We start from the raw sequence: 19,307 nt of genomic DNA on the forward strand, positions 1-19,307 counted from the left end.
CATTTTGTATTTTTTTATGAATAAAAATGTATTTTTTTTACTTATTTTTACCACTGTCATAAAGTACAATATGTGACGAGAAAACAATCTCAGAATGGCCTGTATAAGTAAAAGCATTTTAAAGTTATCACCACATAAAGTGACACATGTCAGATTTGCAAAAAATGGCCTGGGCAGGAAGGTGAAAACAGGCCCGGGGTTGAAGGGGTTAAATGATGGCAGGTGTATGCTGACTGCTTTTTTTAACATGATTTTAAATGTGATTGCTTAATTCTGAACACAGCTACATCCCCAGTTATAAGAGGGTGTGCACACTTATGCAACCACATTATTTTAGTTTTTTTGTTTTCTTCCCTCCACCTAAAAGATTTCAGTTTGTTTTTCAATTGAGTTGTAAAGTTTATAGGTCACATTAAAGGTGGAAAAAGTTCTGAAATGATTGATCTTTGTCTTATTTTTTTACAGCACAGAAACCTGACATATTAACAGGGGTGTGTAGACTTTTTATATCCACTGTATTTACAGTGCTGCCCATAATTATTCATACCCCTTGCAAATTTTGACTTAAAGTTACTTTTATTCAACCAGCAAGTAATTTTTTGACTGGAAATGACATAGGTGTCTCACACAAGATAATAAGACGATGTACAAGAGGCATTATTGTGGAAAAAAAAAACATTTCTCAGCTTTTATTTACATTTGAGCAAAAAGTCCAAAATTATTCATACCCTTCTCAATAATCAATAGAAAATCTTTTATTGGTTATTGCTTATTGGTTATTGCAGCAATCAAACGCTTCCTATAATTGCAGACCAGCTTTTTGCATGTCTCCACAGGTATTTTTGCCCATTCATCTTTAGCAATGAGCTCCAAATCTTTTAGGTTGGAGGGTCTTCTTGCCATCACCCTGATCTTTAGCTCCCTCCACAGATTCTCAATTGGATTCAAGTCTGGACTCTGGCTGGGCCACTCCAAAACGTTAATGTTGTTGTGTCTGCTAACCATTTCTTCACCACTTTTGCTGTGTGTTTTGGGTCATTGTCATGCTGAAATGTCCACTGGTGCCCAAGGCCAAGTTTCTCTGCAGACTGCCTGATGTTGTCGTTGAGAATCCTTATGTATTGCTCTTTTTTCATGGTGCCGCTTACTGTGATTAGGTTCCCTGGTCCATTGACTGAAATTCCCCCCCCCCCCCCCCCAAAGCATTAGGTTCCCACCACCATGTTTGACAGTGGGGATGGTGTTCTTTGGATTGAAGGCTTCTCCTTTTTTATGCCAAATGAAGGAAACATCATTGTGACCAAACAATAAAATTTTGGTTTCATCTGACCATAACACAGAAGACCAGAAGCCTTCTTCTTTGTCCAGATGAGCTTTTGCAAAGGCCAAGCGAGCTTTTGTGTGCCTAATGTGGAGAAGTGGGGTCCTCCTTGGTCTGCATTCGTGGAATGCAGTGTATGTCTGCCTTGAGACATTGCCACCAGCAGAGCCCAGATTCACCAGGATGGCCTTGGTGGTGATCCTTAGATTCTTTTTCACCTCCCTAACTATCCTCCTGGCCAGCACAGGTGTCACTTTTGGCTTCCGACCACGTCCTCTGAGATTTTCCACAGTGCGGAACATCTTGTATTTTTTTTATAATACTTTGCACTGTAGCCACTGGAACTTGAAAACAAGTCATCTGAGTGCTGTCAGCATCTGTATGTTTGTTTCGTAAGAGATAGAGCATGTCCTATTCTGGTCTGCAAAAAAATGTGTTTGGTCCGTATTTTGCAGTTTATGGACGCAAAACAGATACGGTCAGTGATATCTGTATTACAAATAAGATAGTCATTACCAGCACTCCTATGTAACAACACAGATAACACAGTGATAACTCTCTGTGTACAGATAACGTAGTAGATGGAACCTCAAGTCCTATGTGCATGGGTATCACAGAGTCACCTGACATTGGACGTATCGACCTATGTGCAAGGCTCAAACCTGGCGCCGTCTCCTCCTTCTTCTTGCTGCGCTGCTGTGATCTCCTCCTCTTCTGGTAGCTGCAACTCTGCAAGAGGGAGGAGGCAGCACCAGCTTTGAGCCTCACACAGATCGTCCTGATACTAGCCTCAGAACGTTATGAGTGCTAGTCTGAGGCCGGCTTGTGGCAGTGACAAGGTCTACAGAAGCCCTGAGCATTGTAAAAGCTGCGCAGCCTCGCAGCTTAGATGGTTCATTGCTGACATATACAGATAAATTGTGTTTCGTTTCTAGTGCTCTGCAATAAATCCCATTTCAAAAACCCATACTGCAACTCGCACTACCTGTGCTTGCTGTACTAAGTGGGCTTGTGAATAAGTGGAGTTTAAAGAACCAGAGTTTAAGACAAGGAGCAAGAAACTAAGGTTTGATAGACTTTCCTTCTGTATTGTTTGCTTGATTCTAGCTAGTTCTCCAACTACAGCGGACGGTCTAGTTCTAGCTCATATTTACTGTTTTCCTTCTTCACTGTTCATCCCCATTTACATGTGCTCCATGGACAATACTACCTAGTGTGTGTCCTGTGCAATGTATGCGTGCCTTGAAGAGCCATTCAAGGGTGAATACATTTGCACTAGATGCAATCATGTTGCATATTTGGAAGCCCAGATCTTAGACCTAAATAAGCAGATTGAAACACTTAGGGGCATTGCAGACCTGGAGAGAGGCTTAGACCTCAATGTGCAGGCACTGACTGGGGTCAGTGAAATGGAGGCGGGAAGGGGAGGGCAAGATCAGGACTATCAGGTCAGCAGTTAGGTTAATGTAGGAAGAAGGGGTAGAGTGAAAAGTGCCAGGGAGGCTAGTCCTGAGCTGGAACGCCCTAGTAAATATGCCTGTTTGGCTGATATTAGGGATGAAAGTCCAGGGCCAGCAACACTGCAGCAGGGCATTTCTCCTAGCAAACAGGAGGATGACCGCTGCAGGAAGGATGGGAAAAGGAGTGCAGCAAAGGTTAGACAGATGCTGGTGGTAGGGGACTTTATTATTAGGAGGACAGACAGGGTCATCTGTCGCCGAGACCGCGAATGCCGAACAGTGTGTTGTCTTCCGGGTGCTCTGGTTCGACATATTGCGGATCGAATTGACAGATTGCTGGGTGGGGCTGGGGAAGACCCGGCAATCGTGGTACACATTGGCACCAATGACAAAGTCAGGGGGAGATGGAAGGTCCTTAAAAATGATTTTAGGGAACTAGGAGAGAAGCTCAAGTCCAGGACCTCCAAGGTAGCGTTTTCAGAAATACTACCAGTACGACGAGCATCACCAGTGAGACAACGGGAGCTTAGTGAGTTAAATAAGTGGCTCAGAATCTTGTGCAGAAAGGAAGGGTTTGGGTTCATGGAGAACTGGGCCGACTTCTCTGTCAGTTACAGGCTCTACAATAGGGACGGGCTGCACCTTAATGGGGGGGGGGGGGGGGGTGCAACTGCCCTGGGGGAAAAATGGTTAGATGGCTGTAGGAGCATTTAAACTAGGATCTGGGGGGAGGGTGGGTGGTCATACTAATAATGGGGTAGATAGTGTAGATAGAGAGTGGGATATAGGAGGGGACAGTGGAGATTTAGTGGGGGCTGGGGTTAGTGAGGAAAGTAAGGAGAAGACTGGGCAGAACTATTCACCGATGAAAAATAGAACTGCTGGTAACAAGAACCTGGTACATACAAACATCAACCAAGGTAACCCAAAAATATCAGATATTCATTTTACAGGTAAAAGTAATTTAAAATGTATTTTCACAAATGCCAGAAGTCTAGCTAGCAAAATGGGGGAGCTGGAGGTTATGGTACTAGAAGAACACATAGATGTAGTTGGTGTGGCAGAGACATGGTTGGATTCTTTGCATGACTGGGCTGTAAATATTAAGTGTTTTACACTATTTAGGAAAGACAGGGTCAATAGAAAAGGAGGTGGCGTGTGCCTGTATGTGAGAAGTGATCTGAAGACAAGTGTGAAAGAGGCAATTGTGGGTGAGGATGTGGAAACCTTATGGGTGGAAGTTCAAAGGGATATAAACACTGAAAAAATATTACTTGGTGTAATCTATAGATCCCCTAACATCACAGAAGAGATAGAAACGCAACTGTATAACCAAATATAGCGGGCTGCACTGGCTGGTACAGTGGTCATAATAGGAGATTTTAACTTCCCAGACATTGACCGCGTTCATGGTTCTGTCTCAACCGCAAAGGGGAGAAAATTCCTCAATTTGCTGCAGGACCACTTTATGGGCAAGTTTGTAGAAGCTCCCACTAAGGGCGATGTTCTGTTGGATCTGGTAATTTCTAATGATGCAGAGCTTGTTGGAAATGTTACTGTTCGAGAAAAACTAGGTAATAGTGACCACAATATAATTATATTCCCCCTAAACTATAAGAAGCAAACTCTGTCAGGCAGAGCAAAGACACTAAATTTAAAAAAGGCTAATTTCCCTGGATTGAGGGCAGCATTTCAGGGCATAGACTGGGAGCAGCTACTGTCAAATAATAATACTGAGGCTAAATGGGAGAGCTTTAAATCCCCTCGAGTAATTGCACTGAAAAATTTATTCCTTTAGGTAACAAGTATAAACGGCTAACATTAAACCCCCCATGGCTTACAGCTACGGTAAAAAGGGGCAATAAAAGACAAAAAAAGGGCATTTAAAAAATACAAATCTGAGGGGGTCAGCTGTATCGTTTCAAGATTACAAAGGGCTTAATAAAATCTGTAAAAAGGAGATAAAATTAGCAAAAATACAAAACGAACAGCAGGTGGCAAAAGAGAGCAAAACAAATCCCCAAAAATTCTTTAAATATATAAATGCTAAAAAACCAAGGTCCGAGCAGGTAGGTCTCCTAAATAATGGTAAAGGGGGGGTAGTCACTGAAGATAAGGAAAAAACAGAGTTACTAAATGTTTTTTTTAGCTTTGTCTATACAAAAGAAGACATAGAAGCTGATATCTGTGGTGCTGGGGCTGTTAGTACATCCAGTAATATACTCAATTGGCTAACTGTAGATATGGTCCAAGAAAAGTTAAATAAGGTAAATGTGAACAAGGCTCCTGGTCCAGATGGATTACACCCAAGAGTGGTTAAAGAGCTCAGTTAAGTCATTGCTGTGCCACTGTTTATAATTTTCAAAGATTCTCTAGGTACTGGTACAGTGCCAAGTGATTGGCACAAATGTGGTGCCCATATTCAAAGATCTAGGTCCTCCACAGGTACTTATAGACCAGTTAGTTTAACTTCTGTTGTGGGGAAAAAGGGACTATATACAGGAGTATGTGACTGTAAATATTATAAGTGATAACCAACATGGGTTTACCAAGGACAGAAGTTGTCAGACTAATTTGATTTGTTTTTATGAGAAGGTGAGTAGTAGCCTGGACAGAGGGGCGGCTGTGGATGTAGTGTTTCTGGATTTTGCAAAGGCATTTGATACTGTCCCTCATAGACGTTTAATAGGTAAAGTAAGGTCTATAGGCTTGGAAAGTATAGTTTGTAATTGGATTGAAAACTGGCTAAAGCACAATGTCCAGGGAGTTGTGGTCAATGATTCCTATTCAGAATGGTCCCGGGCTATAAGTGGTGTACCCCAAGGTTCAGTGCTGGGCCCTCTATTATTTAATTTATTAATGATATCGAGGTTGGGATTAATAGCACCACATCTATTTTTGCAGATGACACTAAGCTATGTAGTACTGTACAGTCTATGGAAGATGTCCATAAAATACAAGCTGACTTAAACACTCTGAGTGATTGGGCATCAACTTGGCAAATGAGGTTCAATGTGGACAAATGTAAAGTTATGCATCTTGGTAGTAATAATCTCTGTGCTTCATATGTCCTAGGTGATGTTGCACTGGGAGAGTCACTTATAGAGAAAGATTTGGGTGTCCTTGTGGATGGTAGATTAAATAACAGCATACAATGTCAATCAGCTGCTTCTAAGGCCACCAGGATACTGTCATGCATTAAACGAGGCATGGACTCATGGGGCAGGGATGTAATATTACCACTTTACAAAGCGTTGGTGCAGCCTCAACTAGAATATGCAGTTCAGTTCTGGGCACCAGTCCATAGAAAGGACGCACTGCAGCTGGAAAAAGTACAGAGGAGAGCGACTAAACTGATAAGGGGCATGGAGGGTCTTAGTTATGAAGATAGATTAAAATAATTGAATTTATTTAGTCTTGAGAAGAGACGTCTGAGGGGGGACATGATTAACCTATACAAATATATAAATGGGCCATACAAAAAATACGGTGAAATACTGTTCCATGTAAAATGCCCTCAAAAGACAAGGGGGCACTGCCACGACTGGAGAAGAAAAAGTTCAGTCTCCAGAAGCGTCAAAGCTTCTTTACTGTAAGAACTGTGAAACTGTGGAATAGACTTCCTCAGGACGTGGTCACAGCAGAAGAAGTGGACAGTTTTAAAAAGTGTTTTTAGATAAATTCTTAAAAGTAAACAACATTAATGCTTATGAAAACTTGTAGAAATCTTAGTCTCACTTCCTTCTGGGATTCGCGTCCCCTCTTATCCCTTGGTTGAACTTGATGAACTTTTGTCTTTTTTCAACCTTATCAACTATGTAACTCAAACCTACAATAAGAGGACGACAAAAGCTAAATTAATTATTATTCCTGCTGCTATATAAATTATATACATTGCTTTTAGATTATCCATGTGCAGTAGATATGTCACTGCCTGTAAAGACGCTAAAAGAGAAAATAATAAATCTTTATTGATAGTATCTTATAAAAATAGGGTGGCATAGAGAGTATTAGTTCCCATAGATATCGGGAGGCTGCACGTCCGGGATGACGATATCAAAGTAATAAAAAGGACCCTCCAGTATTAGTGTTAGGCAGAGCGTTCCCTATAGGGTGTAATGGAAACCGAGTCAGAGTGAATGGAGGCAGCGTTAGTGGTGTCCCAACTTTGTCTACACTCTCTGACACACCAATAAAGTGGAGAGGCATCCTATATACCCTATTACTGCAGTGCTAACTTTAGCATTTGGCCAGTGCCAAGTTAGCACTGCAGTAATAGGGTGTATAGGACGCCTCTCCACTTTATTGGCGTGTCAGACAGGGGCGTTGCTAGGTTAAAACATTTGGGTCCTGGGTCCCTGATGTTTTGTCCCATGTACTGCCTGCCTGATAGATACAACTGTATTGCCATCCTCAGGACTGCAATACAATTGAATCTAATGCCCTGCAAGAGCTGAAGGACCTGTGATGACATCACAGGTCATGTGATCAGTGCTAAATGCAGTAGCTGAAAAGGACCTGCGATGATGTCACCGTCATGTGACCAGTGCAGGAGAGGACGGCTCAGCAGTGAAGATAAGTCCTGGGAAGAAGCTACGGTGAGTTCTGCTACATGAGGAGATGTAAGTAAAGGGGTAGATTTCTCAGTGTGAGAGGCAGAGCAATGTTGGGAGTTGTAGTTATTTAACTGGGAATGTATGTTAGGGCTGAAGGGAGGGAAGTTATTTACATGGAACAGTGGGGTGGAGTGATGTTATTTACATGGGACTGAAAGTTGAGGGAGTAATGTTATTTACATGGGAATGCATGTTGGAGGTAGTGGGGGCAGGGTGATGTTATTTACATGGGACTATATGTTGAAGGTGGCTGTGGGAGGGAGTGATATTATTTATGTTGGGCTGAATGTTGAGGGGTAATGTGATTTACATGGGACTTCATGTTGGAGGTGGCTGGGGAGGGGGTGATTTTATTTACATGGGACTGTATGTTGAAAGTGACTGGGGGAGAAAGTGATGTTATTTACATGGGACTGAATATTGAGGGGGTGATGTTATTTACATGGGACTGTATGTTGAAGGCGGCTGAGGAGGGGGTTATGTTTTTCTTTACATGAGATTGTATGTTGAAGGCGGCTGGGGAGGGGGTAATGTTATTTATGTTGGACTGTATATTGACGGGGGCAGGAGAGATGGTGTGATGTTATTTACATGGGACTGTATTTTAGAGGGGGCTGTAGATAGAAAGGGATGTTATTTACATGGGACTGTATATTGGAGGGGGCTGGAGAGATGGTGTGATGGTATTTACATGGCACTCTATGGCGGAGAAGGGAAATAATCTTATTTACATGGGACTGTATGGTGGAGATGTAGCTGGCCAGCTAAGACCTGTCCTAGTTTGCTAATATAGCTTGTGTGTTTATGCAGCTGGACCTGCCAATAACCTTAATACAGCTCCTATGTTTATGTGTTAGAGACAAAAGCAGAGTTATTTACTGTGACTTCATGTTTTGGATGTCATATAACTGTTATATATTGTGTTCACAGAAGCAGAAAAAGATAATATGCCTTTAAGATTCATTTTGGAATGTAAGGTAAGCTCAGTGACAGCAGAAACAACAGAAAGCATAGTGTTAATCTGTTGTTGCTGGGCAGAAGTCTAGACCAATCACAGCCAGTTTCTCACGCAGCAAGAGTTTTCACCAATCACAGCCAGCCTCACACACAGCCTTTCTGGGAATTCCCCTAGCAGGAGCTGCTGGAATCATTATTCACCAGAGACAGGAGCTGAAGAGACATTCACTCCACTGAGAGCTGAGTTTTATGGTAACAAGAGGCCAAAATAGGTAGTTAAAACAGTTATATAATGTTCATATTGTTAGTATTGTGTTTAGAACTGTATACTGAACTAGATATATAAGTGTTTACTTACAGTTCCATACAAATGGCAAGCTACAAATTGTAAGCATACAATTGCAAGCATTCAGATTCCATATTGCAATCCAAATTGCATGCAACCATACCAGATCATACTCAACCAATCTGCAAATAGTCACTGCTAACTGCATACTGCAAGTAGAACTGTTAGTTAGACCTCAGATATACCTCTCAGAGAGATCATAACGTGCTTAAATAACAAATTGACAGTACAGATACTGAAGAGAGAAATATATCCACCATTTTATGTTAAATGACAAGATTGAACAGTTGAACCACCATCTTAATCATACCGCCATTTTGTGATATCTTTTCAACACGTGTTATGTACATGGACTATCTGCTGCGGAGCCGGCAGTGTTATATGAAGAAAAGTTGAAGTTAATAAAGAAGTTATTTCAAGCATTTGGTGTGCTCTTTAAACCTACTGTTTCCATAGAACGTCGCTAGAGTAATTACAGAGTAATAGACAGTCAGAGATATCAAAATTCTTCTAATGCCACAGCGGAAAAGGCACTTCATAGTGCTACGCCTGCCACAGGAGGGGCTGAGGAATTATAAATTTTGAGAACAGTAAACAGAGGAATATAACTACAGGGGGCACTGCAGGGGGCATTATAAATACTGGGAGGGCTTCAGGGCGAGCATTATAACAGTAGGGGACGATATAAATACTGGGGCACTTCAAGGTGAGCAATGAGCATTATAACAGTAGGGGGCATTATAAATACTGGGGGCACTGTGGGGGCATTTTAAATCCAGGAGACATTAGGTGTTCTTATTACTACTGGGGGCTCTATAGGAGGGACTTATAGATCCGCATTATTTCTACTAAGAGCACTGTGTGGTCTTATTACTACTGAGGGGTTAGTAGATAGCTTTATTACCACTGGAGTAACAATAGGGGGGCCTTATTTCTACTAGGGGTTCTGTAAGGGCATTATTAATACTGGAGGGCTCTTCAACTAATGGGGGCACTCTTAGGGAGCATTATCACAGTTGGGGGCACTGTAGAGGGCAGTATTACTAATAAGGGCATTCTAGAAGGGAATTGGTGGGACTATGAGGAGCACTATTACTATGGGGGGCACTCATTTTTCTTCAGGATAGTATTTGGGGGTACTGAAAAATGAGGAAAGCTAAGATGTCTGTGTGTCACACTTTGTAGAGACGAGGCGCGGCTGAGAGAAGTTGTCCGGACGGAATGGAGAAGATGATGACAGAGAAGATTACATCAGAGGAGACGTTACCTGGGAGGAACTGGATGTGAAAGGTACGTGGTGCTGTATAGCTGCATAGCGGGCTTAGGGGTCGGTTGGTCGACTTAGAGAATTGGGCCATATGCATTGGGGCTTCGGCCCGGGATCTTATGAGACCCTAGCAATGCCCCTATTATGAGAGAGTGTAGACAGAGTTTACGCCACTAACTATAGGGAACGCTCTGCCTAACACCAATACTGGAGGGTCCTTTCTATTACTTTGATATCGTCCTCCTGGACGTGCAGCCTCCCGATATCTATGGGGACTAATACACTCTATGAGCATTATTGAGTCTGGGGGACCCTTTATGTCTTTGAGGCCTGTGAGTCGGTGCCACCCTATTTTTATAAGATACTATCAATAAAGATTTATTATTTTCTATTTTTTTGCATCTTTACAAGCAGTGACATGTTCTATTTAGTACACGCACACCCTCTTTATCTGTTAACCGTGCAGTAGATATCCATCAATAATAAAATGTGAATTCCACCACAATGACAAATAATATCCCTTGAAAAAGCCAAAAAGTTATCAGACTATGGAATTTGCTCACTGAGGAAGTTGTGACTAGAGGTTCAAACCAGAAATTGGTAATGAAGCTGGATGGGTTACATGGGGAAAACAGCGCAGACATTAAATATGTATAGAAGGTTCACGTTTCCAACCATATATGCGTGTTTCTTAGTTGATGACATATTAATTGTTCCTGTATTTTCAGTTTAGACTTTTGCAGCTGTAAAAGTTATATTCTGTATGGGTTATTATACCTGGGAAATGAATACATGTACAATGCATTTATCACCCCCAACCCGTCATGCACAAATGCCATTTCTCTGATGCCCTTGCCACTTTCCAGAAAAGGGGACATGGTATAGATTTCAGTTTACGGACTATCAGAGCTGCACCTCATTTATGATGAGGCGCGAGCCTCGTCATGAATTAGGTGCAGCTTCCAGCAGTACATGGGGATATCATAGACTTACTGTATGTCTATGATAAATTCCCCCCATGCGCTCTAAACCGTGACACATTGATACTTAGGCCTTGATGATTCACACATCTGATGATCTAGAATTATGGCATGGTGATATTTGGTGATGCAAAGCAAAAATGAGGAATTCTTGCACTATAACATTGGGGGTATCAGAAATGTATGCTTTCCTAGAAAAAGTATTTCCTGCTTGTCTATGCGTATCAGCTACTACATAGGACTAAAGTTTTCTCTGCCAATAAAACTGTCAATTTTATGAGATGACTTTATTATTATTCGATTATATTATACACATACAGTTGCAAGAAAAAGTATGTGAACCCTTTGGAATGATATGGATTTCTGCACAAATTGGTCATAAAATGTGATCTGATCTTCATCTAAGTCACAACAATAGACAATCACAGTCTGCTTAAACTAATAACACACAAAGAATTAAATGTTTCCATGTTTTTATTGAACATACAATGTAAACATTCACAGTGCAGGTGGAAAAAGTATGTGAACCCCTAGACTAATGACATCTCCAAGAGCTAATTGGAGTGAGGTGTCAGCCAACTGGAGTCCAATCAATAAGATGAGATTGGAGGTGTTGGTTACAGCTGCCCTGCCCTATAAAAAACACACACCAGTTCTGGGTTTGCTTTTCACAAGAAGCATTGCCTGATGTGAATGATGCCTCGCACAAAAGAGCTCTCAGAAGACCTACGATTAAGAATTGTTGACTTGCATATATCTGGAAAAGGTTATAAAAGTATCTCCAAAAGCCTTGCTGTTCATCAGTCCACGGTAAGACAAATTGTCTAAAAATGGAGAAAGTTCAGCACTGCTGCTACTCTCCCTAGGAGTGGCCGTCCTGTAAAGATGACTGCAAGAGCACAGCGCAGACTGCTCAATGAGGTGAAGAAGAATCCTAGAGTGTCAGCTAAAGACTTACAAAAGTCTCTGGCATATGCTAACATCCCTGTTAGCGAATCTACTATACGTAAAACACTAAACAAGAATGGATTTCATGGGAGGATACCACAGAGGAAGCCACTGCTGTCCAAAAAAACCATTGCTGCACGTTTACAGTTTGCACAAGAGCACCTGGATGTTCCACAGCAGTACTGGCAAAATATTCTGTGGACAGATGAAACCAAATTTGAGTTGTTTGGAAGAAACACACAACACTATGTGTGGAGAAAAAGAGGCATAGCACACCAACATCAAAACCTCATCCCAACTGTGAAGTATGGTGGTGGGGACATCATGGTTTGGGGCTGCTTTGCTGTGTCAGGGCCTGGATGGATTGCTATCATCGAAGGAAAAATGAATTCCCAAGTTTATCAAGACATTTTGCAGGTGAACTTAAGGCCATCTGTCCACCAGCTGAAGCTCAACAGAAGATGGGTGTTGCAACAGGACAACGACCCAAAGCATAGAAGTAAATCAACAACAGAATGGCTTAAACAGAAGAAAATACACCTTCTGGAGTGGCCCAGTCAGAGTCCTGAGTCCTGACCTCAACCCGGTTGAGATGCTGTGGCATGACCTCAAGAAAGCAATTCACACCATACATCCCAAGAATATTGCTGAACTGAAACAGTTCTGTAAAGAGGAATGGTCAAGAATTACTCCTGACCTTTGTGCACATCTGAACTGCAACTACAGGAAACGTTTGGTTGAAGCTATTGCTGCCAAAGGAGGTTCAACCAGTTATTAAATCCAAGGGTTCACATACTTTTTCCACCTGCACTGTGAAGGTTTACATGGTGTGTTCAATAAAAACATGGTAACATTTAATTATTTGTGTGTTATTAGTTTAAGCAGACTGTGATTGTCTATTGTTGTGACTTAGATGAAGATCAGATCACATTTTATGACCAATTTGTGCAGAAATCCATATCATTCCAAAGGGTTCACCTACTTTTTCTTGCAACTGTATCTCCACAGTGTTGTACAGTATACAATACAAAGTACTTGTGATGCACAACATTACACACTAGGATTACTTTTGATGCACAGGGTCATTTACTAATCTGAAATCCGCCAAAATTAGATGTATTTGAGGCGCAGATGGCAGCGCAGTGGTTAGTTGCGCCACTTTCTGCGACTTCTCCCTTGCACACGCCAGGTCTATAAAAGTGGACGTGGCGTGGGTGGGGAAGGGGATGGGCCAGCAGGCCTGCCTCATTCATAATTTTCTATGCCTGTTGTAGATGTAGAAAATGGTCTAAATGTAAGACAGCTCGGAAGCTGTCTTACATTTAGAACTGGTGCTGGATGCGCTAAAGTTATGGAGAGGCCGGCTCCTCCTTATAACTTTGGCAGATCCACCGTCAGCTATGGGCCTCTATTAAGACCAGCATCTAAAACCTCCGTCTTCATAAATGTGCCCCATAGTTGTGATGTCACAGTAGCTGAATATTTCACAGCAGTTTACCTAAAACCTACTTGCAATGTCACATCAGTTTACCTGACTAAAACCTACTTGTGATGTCACAGGAGTTTACTTGACTACATGCTACTTGTGATGTCAGAGCATTTTACCTGACTACTACCTACTTATGATGTCACAGTAGTTTACCTGGCTAAAATCTACTTGTGATGTCACAGCAGCTTACGTGACTAAAAATTACTTATGATGTCACAGTAGCCTACCTGACTAAAACCTACTTGTGATGTCACAGCAGTTTACATGACTACAACCTACTTGTGATGTCACAGCAGTTTACATGACTACAACCTACTTGTGATGTCACAGTAGCTAACCTGACTACAACCTGCTTGCGATGTCACAATAGCTTACCTGACTAAAATCTACTAGTGATGTCACAGTAGTTTACCTGGCTAAAACCTACTTGTGATGTCACAATAGCTTACCTGACTAAAATCTACTTGTGATGTCACAGCAGCCTACCTGACTAAAAATTACTTATGATGTCACAGTAGCCTACCTGACTAAAACCTACTTGTGATGTCACAGCAGTTTACCTGACTACATGCTACTTGCGATGTCACAGCAGTTTACATGACTACAACCTACTTGTGATGTCACAGTAGTTTACCTGACTAAAATATACTAGTGATGTCACAGTAGTTTACCTGGCTAAAACCTACTTGTGATGTCACAATAGCTTACCTGACTAAAATCTACTTGTGATGTCACAGTAGCTTACCTGACTAAAATCTACATGTGATGTCACAGTAGTTTACCTAACTAAAAACTACTTGTGATGTCACAGCAGTTTACCTAACTAAAACCTACTTGTGATGTCACAGTAGTTTACATGACTACAACCAATTTGTGATGTTACAGTAACTTGCCTGACTAAAACCTACTTGTGATGTCACAGCAGTTTACCTGACTAAAACCTTATTGTGATGTCAAAGCTGCTTACCTAACTAAAAGCTACTTGTGATGTCACAGTTAGTGTTGGGTGCAAATATTCGAATCGCGAATATTGCCACTTTGAGAATTTGCGAAGATTTACAATATAGTGCTATATATTCGTATTCGTGAATATTATTGATTTTTTTTCCATCTGAACCCATTAACCCGCCATGCTTCTTGCTTGTAGGCCAATGAGAAGGCTGCAATGTCTTTGTCTGAGCTTAGCAGCATCCCTAGCAACCAATAGGAAAGTTGCCTACCCCTTTACTATATAAGAACCTCCTAACAAGAATAGCGTGGTGTTAAATAGAGATGTCCCGAACTATTCGCCGGCGAACATAGCTTGTTCGCGTTCGCCGCGGCGGGCGAACATATGCGATGTTCGGTCCGCCCCCTATACATCATCATTGAGCAAACTTTGACCCTGTACCTCACAGTCAGCAGACACATTCCAGCCAATCAGCATACCCTTCCTCCCAGACCCTCCCACCTCCTATCAAAAAGCAAGGACAGCATCCATCTTAGATTCATTCTGAAGCTGCAGTGTCACAAATTTGACTAAGTTGTAATCGCAATGCGATTAATACAGGTTATATTAATCGCATTGCGAATTCAACTTAGAGCTGGGTTCCTAATGGTTGTATTGCTAGAATATAATGAAGATTGAGAATATAGTGCTCTATTCGTTATATTCGTTAATTCTAGCAATACAACCATTAGGAACTCAGATCTAAGTTGTAATCGCAATGCGATTAATACAGGTTATATTAATCGCATTGCGAATTCAACTTACCACACTCTGCGTCAACTACGTAATTTTCCATGGTTGTTTTGCCATGGATCCCCCTCCGGCATGCCACAGTCCAGGTGTTAGTCCCCTTGAAACAACTTTTCCATCACTATTGTGGCCAGAAAGAGTTCCTGTAGGTTTTAAAATTCGCCTGTCTATTGAAGTCTATGGCGGTTCGCCCGGTTCCTCCCGTTCACGGAAAATCTTATATTCGCGACATCTCTAGTGTTAAACAGGCAGGAAGTGCTCAAACCCATATGCAGTTGTGCATATACAGTTGCAAGAAAAAGTATGTGAACCCTTTAGAATGATATGGATTTCTGCACAAATTGGTCATAAAATGTGATCTGATCTTCATCTAAGTCCCAACAATAGACAAACACAGTCTGCTTAAACTAATAACTAGTGTTGATCACGAATATTCGAATTAGGAATTTTAATCGCGAATATCGGCACTTCGAGAATTCGCGAATATTTAGAATATCGCAAAATATATTTGTAATCGCGAATATTCGATTTTTTATAAAAATACCAGTTCATGCGAATTTTTATGCGAATTCTTTAGGCGAATTTTATGCGAATTTTCGCAATCAAGAAAATAATGCTTAGAGATCATGAATTTGCGAATTCTCGAATATATGGCGAATATTTGCCCAAATATTCGCGAAATATCGCGAATTAGAATATTGCCCCTGCCGCTCATCACTACTAATAACACACAAAGAATTAAATGTTACCATGTTTTTATTGAACACACCATGTAAACATTCACAGTGCAGGTGGAAAAAGTATGTGAACCCTTGGATTTAATAACTGGTTGAACCTCTTTTGGCAGCAATAACTTCAACCAAACGTTTCCTGTAGTTGCAGGTCAGACGTGCACAACGGTCAGGAGTAATTCTTGACCATTCCTCTTTACAGAACTGTTTCAGTTCAGCAATATTCTTAGGATGTCTGGTGTAAATCGCTTTCTTGAGGTCATGCCACAGCATCTGAATAAGGTTGAGGTCAGGACTCTGACTGGGCCACTCCAGAAGGCGTATTTTCTTCTGTTTAAGCCATTCTGTTGTTGATTTACTTCTCTGCTTTGGGACGTTGTCCTGTTGCAACATCCATCTTCTGTTGAGCTTCAGCTGGTGGACAGATAGCGTTAAGTTCTCCTGCAAAATGTCTTGATAAACTTGGGAATTCATTTTTCCTTCGTTGATAGCAATCCGTCCAGGCCCTGACACAGCAAAGCAGCCCCAAACCATGATGCCCCCACCACCATACTTCACAGTTGGGATGAGGTTTTGATGTTGGTGTGCTGTGCCTTTTTTTCTCCACACGTAGTGTTGTGTGTTTCTAAAAAACTCAACTTTGGTTTCATCTGTCCACAGAATATTTTGCCAGTACTGCTGTGGAACATCCAGGTGCTCTTGTGCAAACTGTAAACGTGCAGCAATGTTTTTTTGGACAGCAGTGGCTTCCTCTGTGGTATCCTCCCGTGAAATCCATTCTTTTCTAGTGTTTTACGTATCATAGATTCGCTAACAGAGATGTTTGTATATGCCTGAGACTTTTGTAAGTCTTTAGCTGACACTCTAGGATTCTTCTTCACCTCATTGAGCAGTCTGCGCTCCTAGGGAGAGTAGCAGCAGTGCTGAACTTTCTCCATTTATAGACCATTTGTCTTACCCTGGACTGATGAACAGCAAGGCTTTTGGAGATACTTTTATGACCCTTTCCAGCTTTATGCAAGTCAACAATTCTTAATCGTAGGTCTTCTGAGAGCTCTTTGGTGCAAGGCATCATTCATATCAGGCAATGTTTCTTGTGAAAAGCAAACCCAGAACTGGTGTGTGTTTTTTATAGGGCAGGGCAACTGTAACCAACACTTCCAATCTCGTCTCATTGATTGGACTCCAGTTGGCTGACACCTCACTCATTAGTCTAAGGGTTCACATACTTTTTCCACCTGCACTATGAATGTTTTCATGGTGTGTTCAATAAAAACATGGTAATATTTAATTATTTGTGTTTAATTATTTCGCCTTTACCCCTTGAAAAAGCGAAACGTGCGTTGGGGAGCGGACCGGTGGTGTTCCTGTGTGGTATACTAAAGCTGCTTGGTCAGTATTTTCTATGTGCCTATTACAATTCTAGTCACCATATTGCCTCAGTTAGCCTTTGTGGTGTGTATTATCACCCCCAAATTTTGGTATCTGTTGTACAGTACATGCATATGGGTTGTATCATGTAATTTGGAGCCATAGTGGTTAGGTGTAATACACCTTTTTACTGATGACCCGTCAAGATTAGTGCATGTGCACTTTATTAATATATACCAGCAGTCCACCATCGGTCCTCTTGGTTTTTAATACGTTCATGTATTGTGACCTGTGTTAAATTTCTTTGTGTGACTTGTGTCAATCATGTCTTGTGATTTTCTAATAAAATTATGTTCTTTTTGGATTACCTCGGTACTATAAGGGTTTTTTGTACTCAATTCTGAGAGAGACAGCAGTGTCATTGCTGTGCTCTCTGCTTTCCTGTGTCATTACATTAGATAGTTAGCTTATATATTTAATACAGATAGTTAGTGGGAGATAGTGTAGGTTAGATAGTGATATAGTGTAGCTATTCTGTCCATACATACATACATGCTACAGAAATAGTGCTGTGATACCACAAGTTCACAACAATACTTGGTGCACCAATCAGTAATATGTAGTCAGACCTGTTAAAATGTGAAGTTGCACGTATGGCGCCAAAATATGCGTATCACTAATTGCCGATTTGCGCAATCACAAATATATTGGAGCATTCTATCTGCATATAAAGCTATTGTAATGTTCTGCCGTGCCAACCATTTTCTCCAGTCCCAGGAAACTTCTAGCAGCTTGAAAAATGTAGCAAAAGTGACCCACACCTGTATTACGCGCGCAATACGTGCATATTACATTGCAGATTTTCGCAATCAAGAAAATAATGGCGAATTCATGACAAATATTTGCCCAAATATTCACGAAATATTGCAAATTTAAATATTGCCCCTGTTGCACATCACTAGTCACAATACTGTATCTTGACTAATAGGACGCCACAAGGTGAAGCAAGTTATAGATGTATACTTGCTTGGATGTTCTTGGAACTCCCATAGAAATGAATTTAGCATACTGGGAGTTGTAGTTTCGAAACAGCTGGAGTTCCAGAGGTTACCATCCTCTGATCTAGGGTTTGAAACAATGAAGAGCAGTTTGGCTATATAAGATACCCACCTAAGTCAACACAATAACTTTGTACTTGACCACATAACATTCTATCATCAGCTCATGGTTACCGCTTCTAGTGCACCTTCATGTGCTAATGAGTCCTTGGGTTAACAAGGGATACCTTTTGAAAAGTTCTTGTGTTCCCCAAACAACTTTGACCCCATATTTCCATGTGAAATTCATGAAATGCAACTGAACTTTTTAAATATCAACCTCTAAAAAATGGCAGATGGATATCTGAGAACCTAGGTATACCAAAACTCAGAACTCAGTGGGCTTCAAAAGCAGAATTCCCAAATGGCATTCCAAAAATTTTCCTAAAGCAGACTTATGACTTATGATACTGCTTTAGAGAAAAGGATAAGCGAAATTGGTTCCTGAGAGAAGCATATTTTTTCATCTCATAAAATCAGAGGGGACCAAGGATTCCAAGCAATATATCGGATGATGAGAAGTGAACTACATGGTACATTGGCACATAGGATAAGGCCAATCAAGAGATCCAAAAAAAGGTTTTAGAAGAGTCAGCACAAATAACATTTAGGAGAGGAAGATCCTGTGGGTAGTCTACACTAACCATAGAAAACAGCTAGGTAGTTTTGTTGTCAGTTATGCAATCATACAGGTGATCCATAAGAGAGAAACACTGGTGGCAAGACATATACATCTTTCACAGTGGTTTAGTTGACTGTAACTTATTTTTTGATTGAAGTACACTTGTGATATCACAGTAAGGTTCCAGAGTGAAACATATTTACTAGTAAATAACGGGCCTTTGGACAGTAGTGCACCCATCTAACGGCCATTCAAAATGTTTACCCTAGTGAAACAAATGGTCTTTCAGGGTTTAAAATATAAAAAATACTTGCCTCAACCATTTGCACATGCAGGGACACTCACTTCTTACTGAATACAGAAG

The sequence above is a fragment of the Bufo bufo genome, chromosome 1 (genome assembly GCF_905171765.1).
Source record: "Bufo bufo chromosome 1, aBufBuf1.1, whole genome shotgun sequence".
Taxonomy (NCBI): domain Eukaryota; kingdom Metazoa; phylum Chordata; class Amphibia; order Anura; family Bufonidae; genus Bufo; species Bufo bufo.